Below are 19299 nucleotides of genomic sequence, written 5' to 3'. Positions count from 1 at the left end.
AAAGTGAACAACTACTTTAATGGGTTGTTGCTCTGAGTATATTGTAGTTCTCCTTATGCAACTCAGTTTGACTAGTGGACATCATAAAGTCATTTACTACTTGCTTCTTGTGACTTAAGCTCCCCACACACAGGTCTATATAAGGGGCAGATTTACTAAAGGGCGAATTGTCCCCAGTGACCGCTTCACACATTGTGCACCACTTCGGCAGTCACAAATTCATACTACTCATAAATTCACTGAAATGGGAAGTTGCGTCCTTGGCGCCAAACGCTGGCAACTTTTCGCTGGTGATACTTCTTCAATGCGAGCATTTCATAGCGAAGATTCACTAGCGTTTATGCCTAGTGAAAATTCGCTAGTGACCTTATGCTTAGGTCCATTTGAATAGGCGGGTACATTAAAGTCGTATGGACGTCTTTATTAGAGATGTTGCTTCAAATGCTTGAAATGGTCACTTTTTATTACAAATGTCTAAGGAACCTGAATAAAGACAGAAGAGATCAGATAATGCCTTACACATGAGCCCACTGTAAAATGAATGTTCCATGGCCCTCAAATGTCTGGGGGAAAATGTTAACACAAAAAAGTTTGTTAGGACTTTTGCAGACAATCCTGCTTAGAAAAAGGAAAAGTCACCAGCGTTTTTTCAACTTTAATGCATTTTCAGCAGTCGGGATATGATCTAAGTGACATAAGATTGAGGAATATCTAGCTTCTTTTTAGCAGTGTACCTGGTATGAGGTGGTGAAGTCAACTCTGGCGAAAGAGGCAACTTTCACAAAAATTCGCACTTTAGTAAATTTGCAGAGCAACGACCATTCACCTGAGTGAAAAGTCGCCTGGCGATAGAGTGCGAACGAATTCTAGCGATGGTCTCTTTCGCTAGCGAATTGTCATCTGAACCTTTTAGTGAATTGGTGATGTCCCTCCGCATGTAATTTCTGGTGAAAAGTAGCTAGCGTTAGCCACTTCGCCCTTTAGTAAATCTGCCCCTATGACGGCAGCTTATTCTGCAGTGTATCTGAATCTGGTAGAAAATCGGGGCGGATGTCAATTGGCCAGGTTTAAAAATCCTGTTGGATAGAGGACAGCATCAGTTCATTGGTGCAGTTTTTGATGCAGTCCGACTACCTGTATGCCTGTCGTGATCCGATCATTGGGTCCCAGGCCCCTCGATGTGTGCATATCGGGGAGAGATCTGTTCGTTTGGCGACCTTGCCAAAAAGCAAACCTCTGCATGTATGGCCACATATAGACCTAATTATTATGCTCTGTAAAATGAAATTTGCCGAAAAAGCAAAGTAAAAAGCTCTGCATAATAAATGGTGAATTTATTATGATGTGTTTCATTTATGTAAATATCAGATTTTGCGTCAATATTTTGCACTGCTTCAGACCTCTGGGGGAAGTTGCTCAAAGAAAACTCATGTAGAAAAACATGATGCAATTATTACTCCTTTTTTTACAAGATGCCTGGAGATAAGCGCAAATTATTCCACCGTTGAAGTTGTGCCATAATAAAATGAGTAAATTAAATACTCAAAGTTTAAAAATGTCATGGTTATTTTTAACCATGCATAGGAAAGTGTAATCAAATATAATTTTACCTTTTTTTCCTTCACAAACCAACATCTCTCCTGTTTCATTGCTCCACGTCCTCGGTTTTCTTATCACAGGTGTAAATAAAATGCTGTCTCTTACCTTCAGCTTTCAGAATCAAATTCAAATTAATGACACTGACTTTCAAAGCACTTCACAACTCTGCTCCACCCTACATCTCTGAACTCATCTCTATATACTCACCCACTCGCTTACTACGCTCCTCTACTGACCTGCTACTCAACTCTTCTCTCATTACCTCCTCACATGCTCGCATTCAAGACTTTGGAAGGGCTGCACCCCTCCTCTGGAACGCTCTCCCACGATCTGTCCGACTTTCTCCCAACCTTTCTGCTTTCAAAAAATCTCTGAAAACGCACTTCTTTCGAGAAGCCTACCCTCACTCTGCTTAACTACCAAACGCAACACCACATACAACACCACATTTCTCACCCACTTCGATCTTGCCCACTCCCACACCTTGTGTATTACTCCCTTCCCTTTAGACTGTATGCCTATGCATAGGGCCTTCCTCACCTCTTTGTACCTGTATTGATTGTGATGTTTGTTACTCCATATATTCTATGTATGTAATTCATGTGATGTAGTTGTATAATCACAGTTACTTTACAGTGCTACGCAATATGTTGGCGCTATATAAATACATGTTAATAATAATAATAAAAATATAGTATGGCAATTGTGTTATAAGAGCACAATTAAAAAGTAAAGCAAGCAAAGGTTTCCTAGCTTCCTGCAGGAACTTTGTGAAGGCACTAATCCTTCTTTATTCTGGGCAAATGACTTGCTGGGTTTTTAAGATCTGCATCCTATCTGTCTGCATTTTAAAAATTGCTTTCTTGGTCTGTTGCTCTGTAAAGATTTTTAAAACCCTGAGGTGTACCTTATCTCAACAGTGGAAAGTCAAGTCACCATAAAAAAAACAATGTTAACAATCATCATGCATTGTGCTGCTGCCAAGCAAAGAGCTTCTTAAGTGTAAAATTTGTGGTAGGTGTAAATCATTGGACACTGGACGGCTTTTATTCTTTTGGATTCTGATTTGCTTATAAATATTAATATTCTGTTGTCAAAGTCTTCTCGTGACACGAGAAGTGCAGGCAATGTCATTGTGCAACTGTTTTCTGTGCATATTTATTATATTATATATATATAATGAATGAATAACCTGTTCAATGGAGTGCTACTATATATATATATATATATATATATATATATATATATATATATATATATATATATATATATATATATATATATATATATATATATATATAGATGTATATATATATATATATATATATATATAGATGTATATATTTACTGACGGTAAAGCTAGGCGGGAATCAACAATGTAGTGATCACTCTGCCGGTGAATATATTTATGAATCATACTATGGCTGATGCTAAATGGAGAAAATAATACTTATTTCCTTTGTTTACGTAAGGAATAATGCCAAATTATTTATAATTATGTTTGTCACGCACGCAAGCGCCATATTGTTATCCCTGTTATTAAGGCAAGCTTTGCATTATTCCAAAATCTTGTTTATGCACCAGAATGGGGGCCTGATGCCCATGTCCATGCACTGACTACACAATTATAGACTGTTAGGAGTGCAGTGGCATTAGGGAAGTGCAGAATAGAAAGTGATAATTATTGCTATGCCTGAGGTTCTGATGCAATGTATGATTGACAGCCAATATTTTGAAATACCTATTTTAACAGGTTGATAAAAAAGAATTTGGGTCTATATTAGTGAATATATTCACCAGCACAGGTTAATAAAAAAGAATGTGGTTCTTGTGTTTAACTTGAAAATAACTTTTATTATGCAGCTTTTTATGTCAGGGTGACAGATTCCATTTGAAGTGAATTAAATATATTTTCAGTGAAGTGCTATTTCATACAGTGTGGACAAGTGCAAACAATAAAAAATAAAATGTCTTTTTTTTGCAACCTGGGTTGCTAAATACTTTCACGAATTTGCAATATTTGTATTTAACGCAAGTAAAAATGAGCTGCATTGCCCTTTATATTTTCCATTAAGAAAGGTCTGTACTACTCCTCCATATTCCAATCAGCTATGCTGTAAATGAAAATAAGACAGAAAAAAGTAAAAAAAAGTCAGGAATTTAAGCATATACCTAGAATCACAGCCCTGAATCAAGGCATGACTGTTTTTTAATTTTTACAGTGCACCTCTCTACAAAACAGTACAAGGGCAAGTGCAAGATAACTTGGTCCAGAGCACAGCTCCAGCAGGTACAAGCATGTGTTCTGAAAGACATGTAAGTGATGTCATGTATGGTATCCCAAAACCCAGAACAAACCGCAAGGTCCCGGTCTCAGCTCACGCTTCTGCCTCTAACAACCATCTTTCATTTAGGAAGAACCCTCCGCTACTCGGATGCCGCCAGGTCTTACAGTGAGAGGACCAAGGGGGACGTTCTGGACAGGCAAGGGAACCATAAATTATACAGGAAGGATGGGAAACAGAGAGTGCAGTCGTGGAACAGACAGGTCAGTACAGAATCAGGAACCAGGAGTGTAGTCAGGATTACCAGGCCAGATCAGTACCAGTCAGACATTGCAGTACAGGATCAGGAGCCAGGAGAATAGTCTGGATGAACAGACCGGGTCAAAACCAGTAACCTGGTACAAAATCAGGATCCAGAAGAGTGGTCAGACAAGGGTCGTTTCAGGCAGTGACACAGCAAGGTCAAAAACAGGCAAGGTCAGGAACAGAAATCAGATGAGAATCACAACCAGCAACTATGGGACATAGCCATTTGTTGGGCAATGTTGGGTTTTATTGGCAGGGACCAGATTGACAACAGGTAACACAAGCAAAGCCTACTTGCAATTACATGGAAAGCAATAGGAGTGAACCAGTGCCTTGAATGTCTGCTCACGTAGAGCAGCAGAAATTCAGACAGACAGGGATGGAAATTGACATGCCCATACCCAAACCCCATGAAGTTAGACAATGCTATATTGGTAGATCAAAATCTGTGGCATTAATTTTTAATGTACATTTTTTTGCACTTTGCACCCTGTCCTCCACAACGTAAAAATATATATATTTTTTTTTCATAATGATGAAAAGGGTTTATAAACATAGGTATAGGATGGCTGAGCTCTGTTTGTGCAATAATGGCAACATATGTTAAAGTTATTGTATTAACAAGGTCCTGTAGGACCATAACAAAAGAAATGGCTTGTGTTATTTAACTTAAATGCAATTAGTGAAATGTAGATATAGTTGATGCAATTATTTTATTAGTGGCCAAACAATATTAACAGTAGAACCCTGATTTCCTATGCAAGGTCAACCACAAATGGCCAAAAAGAAATATGATTATACAGTACTATACAAAGTCAAAGTAAAGTGCCACACTCACACAACTCGCTGTTTGAAGCCTCGGGTGCATGCTGTACTCCTCTCTGCACAGGTTCTCTACACGTAAATATAACAACTGCAGCAGCACTCCGATCTTTGATCAAACTTTTATTCGTGCAACAACGGCAACGTTTCGGGCTATACCAGCCCTTTATCAAGCCAAACTTAAATGCAATTAGTTAAATGTAGATATAGTTGATGCAATTATTTTATTAGTGGCCAAACAATATTAACAGTAGTTCCCGGATTTCCTATGCAAGGTCAACCATAAATGGCCAAAAAGAAATATGATTATACAGTACTGTTATATTAAAATTTGCATGCTACAGTCTTGTCCATTAGATATCAGGTCAGGAGTACAATCAAAGAGCAGCAAAAATAGGTTCACTTTGCGTGTTCTAAATTTATAGAATAATTATGCAAAGATATGCTGATTATCACCAGCTCATAACAAGACTGTTGTGTTCTTTAGGTATGAATATGTCTTCTGTATTCTCTGAATTTAATAATTTTTACCTTAAAATAAGCATCAGCCAAAATAATTATGCTCAACAGAGATAGCACGTGCATGCCAAACTATGCTTATTTGTTCCCCATACGCTCTTCCTCATATATGAGTTTTTGATAAAGTATAAATGAGTACAAAGTTGTATATTGCTCCTCCTATGCTCAAATTAGAATTGTGTTCTAATCCCTCTTACCTACAAACGGTTACTTACACACAACACTCTATACATACGAGGACATTAGCCATTCTATTCTGCAGTTCTGCTGTGAATACTTCTGATATCAGCTGAATGAGATTGTCAAGTACCAATATGCACATCACACATGAGTCAGTGACCAGTCATAGATCTCTTTCCTAACTGGTTGCCACTTCAAGACCTAGACATGAATGTATTACATGGTATGTTTTCAAGGAGGATTTTCTTTACTATGTACATGTTAGTTATGATGTGTCACAGTTATAATAAACATAGCGCAGCACAGAATGATTCGCACAGTGAATATATTTGCCCTGTACATGGTTATACTTATAAAGCTGGATAAGATTGGTGTATTCAAAGTGCAAACAGAATTGCAAATTTTTTTTGTACTGCGTATTTCCATAAGAGCTTTCTAAATATGGCAAAAAACGAAAATTGAGAATATTTATGCAGTTTTTGAAGGTTCTCATTCATCCAGGTCATGGTATATCTGTTTAAATAAGTCAAATCAACTGGACTTGCTGTGTTTTTTTTCTTGAAGACGTTTCACTGGTCATCCAACTGGCTTTCTCAATTCAGAATAACTTGTAAATAAGACCTTTCGGGAACATATCCTCTGGAATGTTGCTCAGAATAATCTGTTTATCATAAACAGCAAGGATATCATGGAGTTAGATGTTGATTGTAATAGCATGATTGGTGTTTTGAGGTGTTATTAAACCTTCCAGGGAGAGGTGCCAAACCAAACCAACCCACACAGACCACAGTCAAATTTTTTTTTGTCACACAATGTGGGCCATCAATTTTTTTTGCTCATCAAGCCTACTCTCAACGATATTTTCAAGCACAACAGTCTCGCACAGTGGGTGCACTCACGCAAACAGCCTATGACTAAGTGTCTTTGACATGAAACGCGTCAGGCATGAGTAGTTTATACCAATAAAGATTTCTATTTTTTACTCTATATTCGTCTGATCCATGCATGACCTTTTGAGTGCCCTGCTCCAACATTTTGCTTCTTTGTATATGGTTTGTCCGTTCCTTGAGCTGAGTGCCTGGGGCAGGAGCACCTGGACCACCTACTCCATTTGGTGAGTTATTCTACTGCCAAAGTCTATGCTTAAACACACATGTTTGTTTTGCACTCACGCAAACATCCATCTCATTTGTGAGCCAATTTCATAAAATTTGTTCACAATGCGAATTGACAAAACCGGAAAGATGGGCACAGCAGTGCAATATTTTAGCATTCAGGAAAAAACATGGTCAATACAAACATTTGCGAATAAATATGCAACGCACAAACTTTATAACTGACCTGTGTGTTTATTACAGAGTTTAGAATGATTACAACTGATTTACTAATAAAAACAGACATCACAAAAATAGAAACTGTTGAGATGTGTGATATCTCCACATACCTTTTGGGATTAAGATGGACCTTTCAATACAAAGGGTCACCTTAAACTTCCTGTTGTCTTCATCCATAGTAATCAAATTAGGTAGGAATTACAGGTTAGAAAATGTTCTTCCCATGCACTTTTCAAATAACTTGTCATAGTAGGACCGATGCAAGTACGGTGGGGTCTCTGGTAATTAGATCAAAAAATCACAGTGTGATAGCTAATCGAATTGAGGAAGAAACAGTGAAAAAGGGACTAGCTCCCAAAACATGTCGTGAGAATACACCAATAAAGGGTGATTGCAGACTAAGCACTGCTGACTCCTGGTCTGTTTCTGTCTCTGGTAATTAAGTTATACTTTTGTTTTATGGCTCCTAGAAAAAAATGCAGCATAGGTATCTTAGAAACTATGCAACTTCAGCAATTAAATAGATGAATTGCTGATGCATATGGCAGAAGCACGGCAATACTACAAACTACCTCATTTGGGAGGTTTGGCTCACAGCTGCAACTCTTTCGGAAAGCATACAAAGATACCCATATACACATTTCTTAAGCTGGGTGAAAACACAAATTCTGTACCATGACCCCATGCACTTTTCATTAAGGGGCAGATTTATTAAAGTTCGAATTTTCAATTTTTTTTCTAATTCAAAACTCACAAATTAGAAAATTAAACCCACAACTAGATTTTGAATTTGATTGTGAGATTTATCACACCTGGACCCTGGAAATAGTTCTAATTCTAATATATGTCATTTAAAACTTGCCAAGTTAATGTACAAGTCAATGGCAGAGGTCCCTTGAACTATTTGAAGGGACCACATTTTTGCCAAGTTTTACTGCGAAAATGACGCCTCATAGACTAAGTTTTTTTTTTTTCAGAGGAAAACTTGATTCAAATTCCATTTGAATATTCTAGTTGTTCCTATTCGATCGAATATTAGATGGTCGAGTTTTTTCATAAGTAACCTTTCATTCGAGTTGTGAGTACATTTATTTACAATTTATTAGAGTTAAAAAAAATTCACATAACTTCGAAATCTGCCCCCAAGAGTAACTTGCCTTTTTTATCTTTAGAGTATTAAGCAATGATGGTTGAAGTGCATTTATGCTGGTCCTCCCACAATCATCTCGAGTTTCTGCAGGGCTATTATTTGAATTAACACAGTTATTAAAACAAATAAGATGCATTCTTTCATATAAATGTGGCAGACAATCAAGAAGCATGTACACTTAGACACACTCTTGTTCACGTTAATTAGGCAGCTATTGAGATGAAATATCAAGGCTTTGCTTCTAATTTTCACCCTGTTTAGTATTATATTTCTCACATATATAAATATGACGTTTAAAGTTCTCTTTGAAAGAACAGCTTTGTTCTATTTTAGTAAGAACCAACGTAGGAGGAAGCTAGTGACTCAGAATGAATTGGTGACTATTGACACTTTCTAATTTGGTCTTTAAGGTCCGTTTATGACTATGCAACCAGTTAGAAATCTGTTGTAGTTGCCCAGTGGAACTGAGCTGATGCAAAGCAAATTTGATGGATTACTCAAAATGTTATCTAGGTATACTAGATATAGATACAATTTAAGTAATACCTTGTATAATCTTTACTAGTGGAGGTTACGAGATATTCTGCAATAGTTTTATGAGTTCAACAGACTGTTAGAACTATAAAGTAATATGTTATTTTGTTTTAGAACACAAAGCACTATATCAGTCCCACAATTCACTAGGATGGCATAAAAAAGTTACTAGTCAAGTCAATGAGAAGTAATTGTCAGTGACCCATTCAGAAGTATAAAAATGTAAGAGAACGGTGGCCTAATAGGAGGAAGCAAGTTCGACTATTTCCATCGCAAGTACCCTAGGTCCTTTGATGGACAACAAAAATTCAGAGACTAAATAAATAAAGTGAGGACAAAATCTGACTACTACTTTAATATTTAAATGCCCCCAAACAAAATCAGTAACAATAATCATCATTAAAATCATTAAAAAAACTGGTTGTCCAGAATATAACCACTATAAAAGTAATATAAAGAATTGATATTAATCTACAGGAGCATAACTCAATTTATATACAGAGATGGCAGCTTCAATTCATAAAAATCCCACATTAAAAAGTTCTAAAAAATTCTAATTCATAAAAGATCCATATACGTGTGTGAGCTAAAAAGGTTCTTAATTCATTATGTGCAATTATTTATTTCATAGGTCAATAATGGAGGAATATTGATATACGATAAAATACGAAGATCAAGTCCGTCCGGGTCCTGAAGATTAATAATATTATATGTATTAAAAAATTGTCTCTAAAGAGGTACCCAGAGCCTCTTGAGCAAGGTGGGCATCCTCATCCGCCCCCCCCCCCAAAACCAATGCACTTTCTACCTGGGTTGTGGACTTTCCTCACAAATTCCTTCACTTGGGGCAAAGTAAATAAGCTGTTAATACAAAAAGAAATTTAAATGCACAGTTATACACCCATTCAAGGTATTATGAAATACTGTATACTTCCCACTGGTATGCCCTATTATCCTGAAACAAACAGAAAAAACATTTATGCATGTGTATAGTGCAGTCATTGTACCATTGTGTGACTTTAAGTTGATTCTGCAACCCCTACTAATTACACACTTAGTGTGCAACCCCTACTAATTACACACTTGTTTTGATATTGAGCATTACTTTTGGGTTCCCTTTTCTGTCTACTAGCCCTCTTTCTGATTAGTCTCATTTGCCTTTCAGTTCTAGCTTCTACCAATTTAGTTTGCCCAGGCTGGCTTCACAGATGCTACCCAAGCCTGATTTTGTGTCTTCATCTGGTGTTTAGACTCCTGCCTATTTTATTGACCTTGGACCTTGCTTCTTGTCTTGTCCTTTAGTCTGGCCAACTACAGTTTTGCTTCATATGTCTCCATTCTGCATTTACTCTGGTTTGATCTCTGATGATACAAGGAAGGATTATATGGGTCATTTATGTACTGCACCACAGTTGCAGCCTCTCTACTCCAGGGTTTCCGCAGCAGCCTGTAATAATTGCCACAGTGCCGATATGGCAACAGAATCAGCTGAAATGTCACCCTCACACACACTGATGCAAACCGGACTTTCAGCATTTTTTAATCAGCCACAATTGTGTCAAATGCATCTCCTACTGATTACACTGGGATCATGGGGGGAAAGGCTGCATTGTGGAAAAAAGTATGGAAATTGCCCTTGAAACTACACTTAAGCCACTACAGTGTGCTATGCAAATGACCCCCTTTTATCTGCACCGAGTGCACAAATGTATTCTTACCAGACAATTTAGCACACCTTAGGAGGGAATAATTTATAAAACATGCTATGCCACTCAGCAATAAGAAAATTAACTCTTTCAATTCCTAAATCTATTTAAACACAGCTCAGTTTGCATTTTAAAAAAGAAGTGCAAAAGTACAATTGTAAAATGAATCAGAAAGAGAAAGAGATAACCATTAGCTTGAATAGCTATTCTTACATTTTCTTTCTTTTAGTGTGTTTCCTTAAAAAAATGTACTTGACTGAGACCTAATATTTTCAAAATTTGGTTTCAGAGATAATAGATTGAGAATGTAGAGGCAGCCTGTCTGATATTTAATTTCTGTAATGCAGATTAAGTACAAAAAGTGAACCAGTTCACTCAGATAGAATCAGAAGTTAAAACTGCTTTGACTGATAACAGATTAGAAGCACATTTAAGTAGGCACTATGATTAAAGCTTTGTCTGGTTAATTTGAATGTGAATAAATACTAATCTATCATATGGGTACTGCATTAATAAAATTACTTTTTAAAAATCTATTTAATCATATGAAAAGCAGAGAAGTTCATCATAAAAATATACAGGTCTACACTTTACAGTCTACACTGTGGTCCTTTTGTCCAGTTTATTAAAAGCCCTGGAGACCAGGTGCAGAATTTTTCAATTATATGTTGCTACAAAATGAATGCTCTTTGTGGTTTTACATTGCACCTTAATGTGAAAAGTCAAGTACTATTGCTTGGAAGCTCCGTATTACATGCCAGCCAAGAGTTAACTGTAAGAACAACAATGTTGTGAAAATATCTGTTTTTCTTTTCGCCATTTAGGCAACATTCTAAGACTCACTAATGTTGTCACAAAGTATCTGTTGCCCTCCTTTATGAGTATCCTTGTGCACCTTTACAGGGTACTTGGGGGGGAGTGGAGGAATGGGGCGATGGTAGTAAACCTGTAGATTTCAGAATTAGGCAGCAGGTGCAAACCAGTACATTCTCCTGGTGGAGGAGAGAAAGAGGGGACAGCACAACTAACCAACACTAAAAAGTAGCCTATTTTATCACAAAGACCAAGCCATTAATAGATTCACCTCACATTCATGTGTTATTACTATGATATCATGACAAAGATATTCCCCTATAGCATTAATATATTAAGAAAAATAGCAGACTTTTTCATTTTAGTCTCAACCTTTTGGCCAGGGCTCCTTATGAATGTCTAACCTTTGGTCAGGGCCCCCTTGAAGGACTAATATTTGGCCAGGAATACATTCATTCAGGTCATGGTATATCTAGTAGAAGTAAATCTAGAGCAACTTGACTTGTTGAGTAATCATTGAGTAATCATTGAAGATGTTTCACTAATCACCCGAGCAGCTGTGTAAGTATTATCACATTATTGAATTTTAAAAGTACAGGATTTTCCACCTGAAAACTTGGACACTAAACCCAGCACAGTTCAGGATATCTTCGGGACTTATCTCCCGTTGACTTATTTACAACCTCGGTAGGTAGGATGAAGGGTGGGTGTTTCCCCCCCGAAACGTTGATGTTTGGTGGCTGAATAAAAGGGGATAATCCCCGACTGCATTAATCGTTGTGTGTGCGGATCCGTTTCATTTACACATTGGCTGATAAACTTCACACTACAGCAGTTTGGATAAATAATTGCCCTCCTCCCTTTACCCACCCTCAAGTGAACAGGGGGAAAGTAATAACTTCCCATCACCTTTGCTGAAGGATTCAGCTGCCTGTAAGCACCTCCATGTTTCCATGCTACTGCCACTTCTCTGCTTTAGGACAGTGGTAGATAAGGAGGTTAGTTGCTCACAACAAACCTCTTTTCTGCAGGCAATTAATCTCCTCCAAGTGCTTTCCACTGGTGATAAAGTATAGTAGTTGCTTTCTATAATATACAGTATAAGGTAGTTTCAGTTGCATACATATAGAGAATTCTATACTTATGCAACTTTTACTACTTTATATATTATAGAAAAGCTGGTGTTGGCTTTGTGTGGAATTTCTGCAACCAAAATATTGGCCCTAATTTTACCTAATTGCCCTCCCCCTGGAACATTTCCTTCAGACACCCATGCCAGCGCATATCGGTAGCATGTCTAGTAGTTGTTAATTATTTATTATTTGTTGGGGAATATGGCAATAGTACTCCTTTATGTGCATTGATGTGGCAGAATTGATTATTCTTCTATTCCAAATCAGTAAATACAAACTCTGAACCTAAATGTGCATATGTAGTATCTGGAATGACCTTTGTTATACTTGCAGAATAACTCCATTTTAGTTGCTGAATGTATCTGTCTCCTTGCACACAGGTCATTCCTTATAACTTATTCATAGTATTTAGCTGCGCTTCAATTCCTGCTTGCAGTTTAAAAAATATATGATGCCATGACTGTTTAATTCTACAGGAGTTTATATAGGTCAAAGGAATGCTTTCTAAAAAAAAAAATCAAACTCTATTGTAATACACAATTCTGTTTGTTATAAATAGATAGGAGAAGTCAGGGGGTCTACAGGCCTTCTTACTACCTGAAATAGCAGACTTAGGGGTCCGTTTAAAAAATATGAGCACAAAATATAGACAAATTTATCGCCAAATATGTTTTGCCAGTTTACTAACCTGCAGTAAATATAAATTTGCGAATTCTCAATACAATATCTTGTTTTACCCATCATTATTCCTGTTGCCATTCCTGACAGGAGAAGAGAGAAGTGACAGGATAGTCAAAGGTGTTTTGGATTATTCTTTTGTCTGCTGCTACAGCAGCTTTTTCATCTGAAAGACGAATTATGGCTAGGAGGGACCAAAGTCTTTGTCAGCCTAGATTAAACTACATTTATATGTTGCACACAGATTGATTAGTAAAACTTGTTTATGATTTTTTTTATATGAATTTATTGGTAGGGGGTAAGTCTTGTGACTGGATGTATTGACATGTGGATTTATATGATGTATACATGTTTGATTGGGTGAAATCTGTTTACTGTGTTGTTGATAATATCTATAAAGTTTAGCAGTTTTGAAGATACATACCTGGCCATAAATCATGCCATAATAAAATATAAAACAAGACTATTTTATAGCTAATGTAAGCTGGTTCGTTAACATAGTTACCGTCAGTGATCGCAATGACTTCTGAGCGCATTGCAGTTTAGTAAACTTAGTCGATGCAAATAATATGACGGAAACATATTCGCATCCATAACATGAGGAAACATATAGTCAAATTTACCGCGCTTTAGTAAACGGACCCCTATGCTTATACTGGGTTAGGGGTGGGTGGAATTGCTATTTCAGTGAGTTAAATTGTGTTCCATACACTAAAGAAACTACATTTCATGTTAAAGGGAAGCATTTACCAGTGGTTTTGACACAAGTGGGGCATATGTAGAAAATATGCATAACACTTTCGGAACTTCCAGAAATATATATTTTTTTAAATATATATATACCCGATTATACATATTGATAGGAACCCATAATACACTGTCTGTGCTGTCTGTGTGCTCTCTAAGACCAGTTCCTTACCCCACAGGTAAACCAATCACCTCTCTAACTTGTTACATTGTGAAATAGTGAAGTAATGGAATTTGAGACTTCAAATCCTGCTTTCCACAGAAACAAACCCAGTCTCATTGCAGTTCTCTTCAGCTCTAGCTCAGCTTGTTCCTTTGCTTGGTGGTTTACTTTCTGGACAGAAGTACACACTTAGCTCCTAGAATAGATAATGACTAATGACTTTTAATCACGAGTGAACACAACTCTGGTTGTTCTCCATCTGCACTGTAGAGCTTTCTGGCAGAGACATACCTAGGGTTGCCACCTTTATGTCTGGCTGAGACCGGGCGGGTCTGTGATATCAGCGGGCGTGTCTGTGATGTCAGTGGGCAGACCCGTGATGTCAGTGGCCGTGTCAATCAAGGGAATCCTGCCCGGTTTTCCTTATTTGGAAAACCGGCCAGGAAATATAGACCCGGGCAGCTCCTCAAAATATCGGGCTGTCTGGGTCAAAACCGGACAGATGGCAACCCTAGACATACCGTCATGCTATAATTTTTTACAGTTTTTGTGCCACACAACATATAGGAAAAGGTCTATTTTATTAAGGAGGGGGATAAGGTGCAAACCTCTCTGTTGCTCACAGAGCTAATTCTGTATAATTCTGGTAAATGCAATTAAATGAGCCTCCAGCATGGACCGCTAACAGCTGTGTCTGGCAACCAATTTAGGGCTGGCAGCTGTATTTTTTACCAGAAATATAAGGGGAATGCATTTGGGTGAATCATGAGCATCAGCATGGGTAGCATTTGGCCAACATATAGATCCCTCTGGGAGGAACAAACAGATAACTAGGAGGGATGTGGAGTTGTGAGAAAAACAGCAACATACAAAGCAGGCACTAAATATTCATCTGTCCCTTCTGTTGGCTTTTATTATTTTTGCATGTTGAAATAAACGTGAAGATTAGGCCTCTACATTGCTTAAAAAAACTAAAGTGCTGATTATATTATTCATTACATTACATACTTTGGGAGGAATGTAATAAAAGTCACAAAGAGAAAAACAATTTGCACAAATAGCGGAAAATATGTTCGCACAAAGGCATAAATTTTCGCATTGCGAATATTTTTGCCATAACTGACTTTAATTACATTCCCCCATATATTCTAAATTGAACCATAGAAACATCTCCCTGTGAAGGAGCTGCTATACATTTATGTGCACACATTTATACTTCGGCACGTTTACAGATATTTCTTGCTTCATAAAGCAAAGGTTAAACTTAGAAAATAATTTAGAATTACTCCAGATTTCTGAGATTTAAGATGTGTTTATATTTCTTTGTAGATTGAAAACTTCAATCCAACCCCCACCCCCTCAAAGACTGCACTTGATTCCCAGAGACATCCAAAACAATTTATTCCATTTTGTTATATCTAAGCTCTGCTACCATTCATTTTATTCTTTTCCAGGCAGAGTTTTTAGAACAGATGCTCCACTATTGATTGAGGTCAAGGTAGATTTGACAAAAGGCTGGCAAGGCAGTCAGTACTGTGTGGAAAAAAAAGACAGTAGGCTGTATCTGTTGTCATACAGGAGTCCCTTTATCTTATCATCCCTATATACACTTGTGAAAAGGACTAATCTCAAGAATCCCCCATGTACTTTCATTTAAAACATACAATAGTTCCTTTTTGTAGCACATAATAAAGGGAAACAACTGCAAACATCCAAAGCTAAGTCATCTACAAACACAACATATGCTTTTTCCTGCATCAGCATTTTACATCTATGCTTTTTTTTAAGTCAGTAACAAAAAGCGTGACCCAGTAGATTGTATTATGTCTGATAATGCTGATGCTGAAATTGTTCTCACATGAATAAAAAATGCATTACCTTTGAGCACGAGTAATCTTTTTAAAGTGATACCAGAAATTTGTCAAAACCACTTAAAGCCGACCTGTCATCTACACATAAAATGCTGTATAATGAGTCCTTCGCAAATTAAACATGCAACATAAATTCTTTTATTTCATTAAAACATCCATACCTGTTATAAAGGTGTTTATATATCTGAGCTGTCAATCAAATATTATCTTTCGCATACAGTATATCCAGCACTCGAAACAGGTTTTCTCTAATCCGTCTATCTCACTACCACCAATCCAAATACAATATTGTCATTAATTCTATAACTGCTCACCATTCAGTTCCTGTGGTTTGGGTGCACCTGGCCCCGAACCCAGTGCTTGTAATCTCAAACGATTCTGCCAAAAAAGGCGAATCCACCGCACATTACGTACAAGGGTAAAATAATTCTGTTTGCTTAACGGATTGATGCTATGACTCGGGGGCTGCCGCCCTGATACCTCAGGTCTCTGATGAAGTACATAGTTATGGAATGCGCCAGACCTTGAATGCTTTTTTAATCATATGTGCCAATAAAGATGTATGATTTTAAATCTATATGCTGAATTAAGAGATCCTTGAGCCCCGGAGTGCGCTGCAACATATGATTTCTTAATCAAATATTATCTGTCCCGCCTCTATGTCTGGGCATAGAGGTGGGGCAGTCAATTACTTTCACTTTCCATGAGCAATTCCTACATGTCACTGCTCTCCTCACATTTCCCCTTCCCTCCTCAGGCTCTATAATTGTATAGGGCACTGCGCATTAGGTCCCCATTCTGGTGCATACACAACATTCTGTGGTGATACACAGGGGCACATTTACTAAGCTCGAGTGAACGATTCGAAGTAAAAGAAACTTTGAATTTCGAAGTTTTTTTTTTGGGTACTTGGACCATCGAATAGGCTTCTTCGACCTTCGCCCACGATCTAACGTTTCGAACTAAAAATTGTTCGACTATTCGACCATTCGATAGTCGAAGTACTGTCTCTTTAAAGAAAACTTTGACTACTTACTTCGGCACTTTAAACCTACCGAGCTACAATGTTAGCCTATGGGGACCTTCCCCATAAGCTTTCTAAGCTTTTTTTGATCGAAGGAAAATCCTTCGATCGATGGATTAAAATCCTTTGAATCGTTCGATTCGAAGGATTTAATTGTTTGATCAAACGATTTTTCCTTCGATCGTGCGATCTAAGTATTTGCGGTAAATCCTTCAACTTAGATATTCGAAGTCGAAGGATTTTACTTCGATGGTCGAATATCAAGGGTTAATTAACTGCACTTCTCTATGCCAGAACAAAAAACTTTTTTACTTTACTTTACATGTATTGTTTTATTTATAAATCTAATAGAAATGTATAAAAAACTTAAAAAATTAAAAACAACAATAATGTACATCATATCACCATGTTCAGTAGCTTTCATAAATTGTAACTGTAAATAGTTAGCACTCTGGTATCATTTATCTTTTTCTTTTAAGCAACATACATCTTTGAAACCCTGCATATTTCTTGATGTAACCTTGGTTCTTCCTATAGCACTTTGCATACAATTTTTACAACTTTTTACAACAAAATCTCCTTGCTCTACAATAATTATCATTCCACTTCATGTGTATAGATACCATCTGCCTGTACCAAGCCATCTGGCCTGGTTTATTATTTCTCTCTCAAGACACCAATATGTCAGTGTTTCCATGGTCTAGGTTTAGCTTTCTAAATGACAACTAATCTTGCTTTCAGTATACCACTGTCCATTGTAAGTAATTTGAGGTCACATATATGGCATGCCCCATGTGCAAATCCCTTACTATGATGATATTGCAAATATTTGGTGTTAATGAGAGATATGATTAAAAAGTTACTTTGCTGCAAAAATACACACGCCACACTCAAGAAGGTCTTATATGCAATCAGAAATTGTAATGTAGCAACTGTCTAACCAGCAATATTACATTGCTATACTGATGTCTTTACTTTTTTAATTTTTTTCTTTTTGTGATTTTTTTTTACTGTCCTTCAATTTTGATCTATTGTGAATTTGATGATACGTATCTGCAGCTTGCTGTGCTGGTAATTTGGGATACAGGTGTTAAGTCTTTTGGGTAATAAACACACACTCACCACAGAACAGAGTAAGGACCACTGCTGTTTGAACTGTGTTCTCAGCATTTAAAGGACAAGGAAAGTTAAACTAAAGAAGTAGCTAGAAATGTTGTACATTATGTTTTGGGCTTGTGTTCCAGCCCCAGGCAACCACAGCCCTTTAGCAGGGAAGATCTGTGTCTCCAAAGATGCTCCAGTAGCTCCCCATCTTCTTTTTTGCTGATTCACTGCACATGCTTTGTGCTGCTGTCAGTTACTGAGTTTAGGGACCGACTCAAAATATAGAACATATAGTACACATAGAATATAAATGTCCCAATATAAGGCTGATTAGTAATTAATACAGATAATTACAACATGGCAGCACAGAAACCAGTGCAACTAGCACCACAATTTAAAAATCAGTCCTGTAGCATCAGCTTATATTACAGGCCAACCTCATTTTCTGCTTGATAATTTGCGACAAACCCTAAGCTTAGCTTCCCAACAGCTGCTCAGAGCCCACTGTGCATGTGAAGGTCGCAGACACTTTCAAAGATGGTCACCCCCTGTGACAAGTTTGAAGTCCTGGATCATTGCTGCTATTGAGAAGCTGAAAATGTAGGCTGGTGTGATAAGTACAGTATAGAAAACATTGCAGTTTTAACCATATTCATTTTTTGGGTTTAGTTCTCCTTTAAGCACTTATTCTTTGGAATTGTGTTTGCATCTTCTGGATTTTTGTTTACCATGACAAAACTTCATTGAGACAAACACATTCACAATTTTTATTATATACCAAATCAATATGAAACACAATTCCAGCACTGCGATGGCAGTTTAGTTTTTGAACTTGATTTTTAATCAATATGACCCATATGGGTTAATGTAATAAGTTTGCAAATGTTTGCAAAGACCATTGCAAATGTTAGCATTCTTTTTGACCGATTACAAACCTCAACATTTTACTCTCAGTGTATGTAATAAAATTTTGCAATTGCAAAGCATATTTTGTGACTAAATATTTAATGAAACTCCAGAGCAGGTCTTAATGAACCTTAGAGATGTAATAATCTCCAGCAAATTATTTTACATTGCAAGCAGCGCTAAACATTTGATTGCTGTAGGGAGAACATTTTCCGCAGCTATATTCTATTCTATTCTGATCTCATATTTATATGTTGTAAATTATATAGTTATAAAACGTCCTTCTCTGAAACATGATTTGAATTAAATTTAGTTTTCTTCAAACAATACAACATTTAGCCTTTACATGTATGGTTTACAAACACGTTTTGAAGTAATTTCATTAGAAGTGAATTCTATCTCCCACTAAAGCATATGTTACCTGT

General features: G+C 37.0%; 1 protein-coding gene across 1 annotated transcript in view; it reads left to right on the top strand.

Annotated features, from left to right (window-relative positions):
- Window positions 1–19299, top strand: part of LOC108719987 (copine-4) — a 216471-nt gene that overhangs the window by 115130 nt on the left and 82042 nt on the right. The window lies entirely within an intron of this gene.

This window comes from Xenopus laevis, chromosome 6S (assembly GCF_017654675.1).
Source record: "Xenopus laevis strain J_2021 chromosome 6S, Xenopus_laevis_v10.1, whole genome shotgun sequence".
NCBI classification, from domain to species: Eukaryota; Metazoa; Chordata; class Amphibia; order Anura; family Pipidae; genus Xenopus; species Xenopus laevis.
This window is presented reverse-complemented; position numbering and strand designations above follow the sequence as displayed.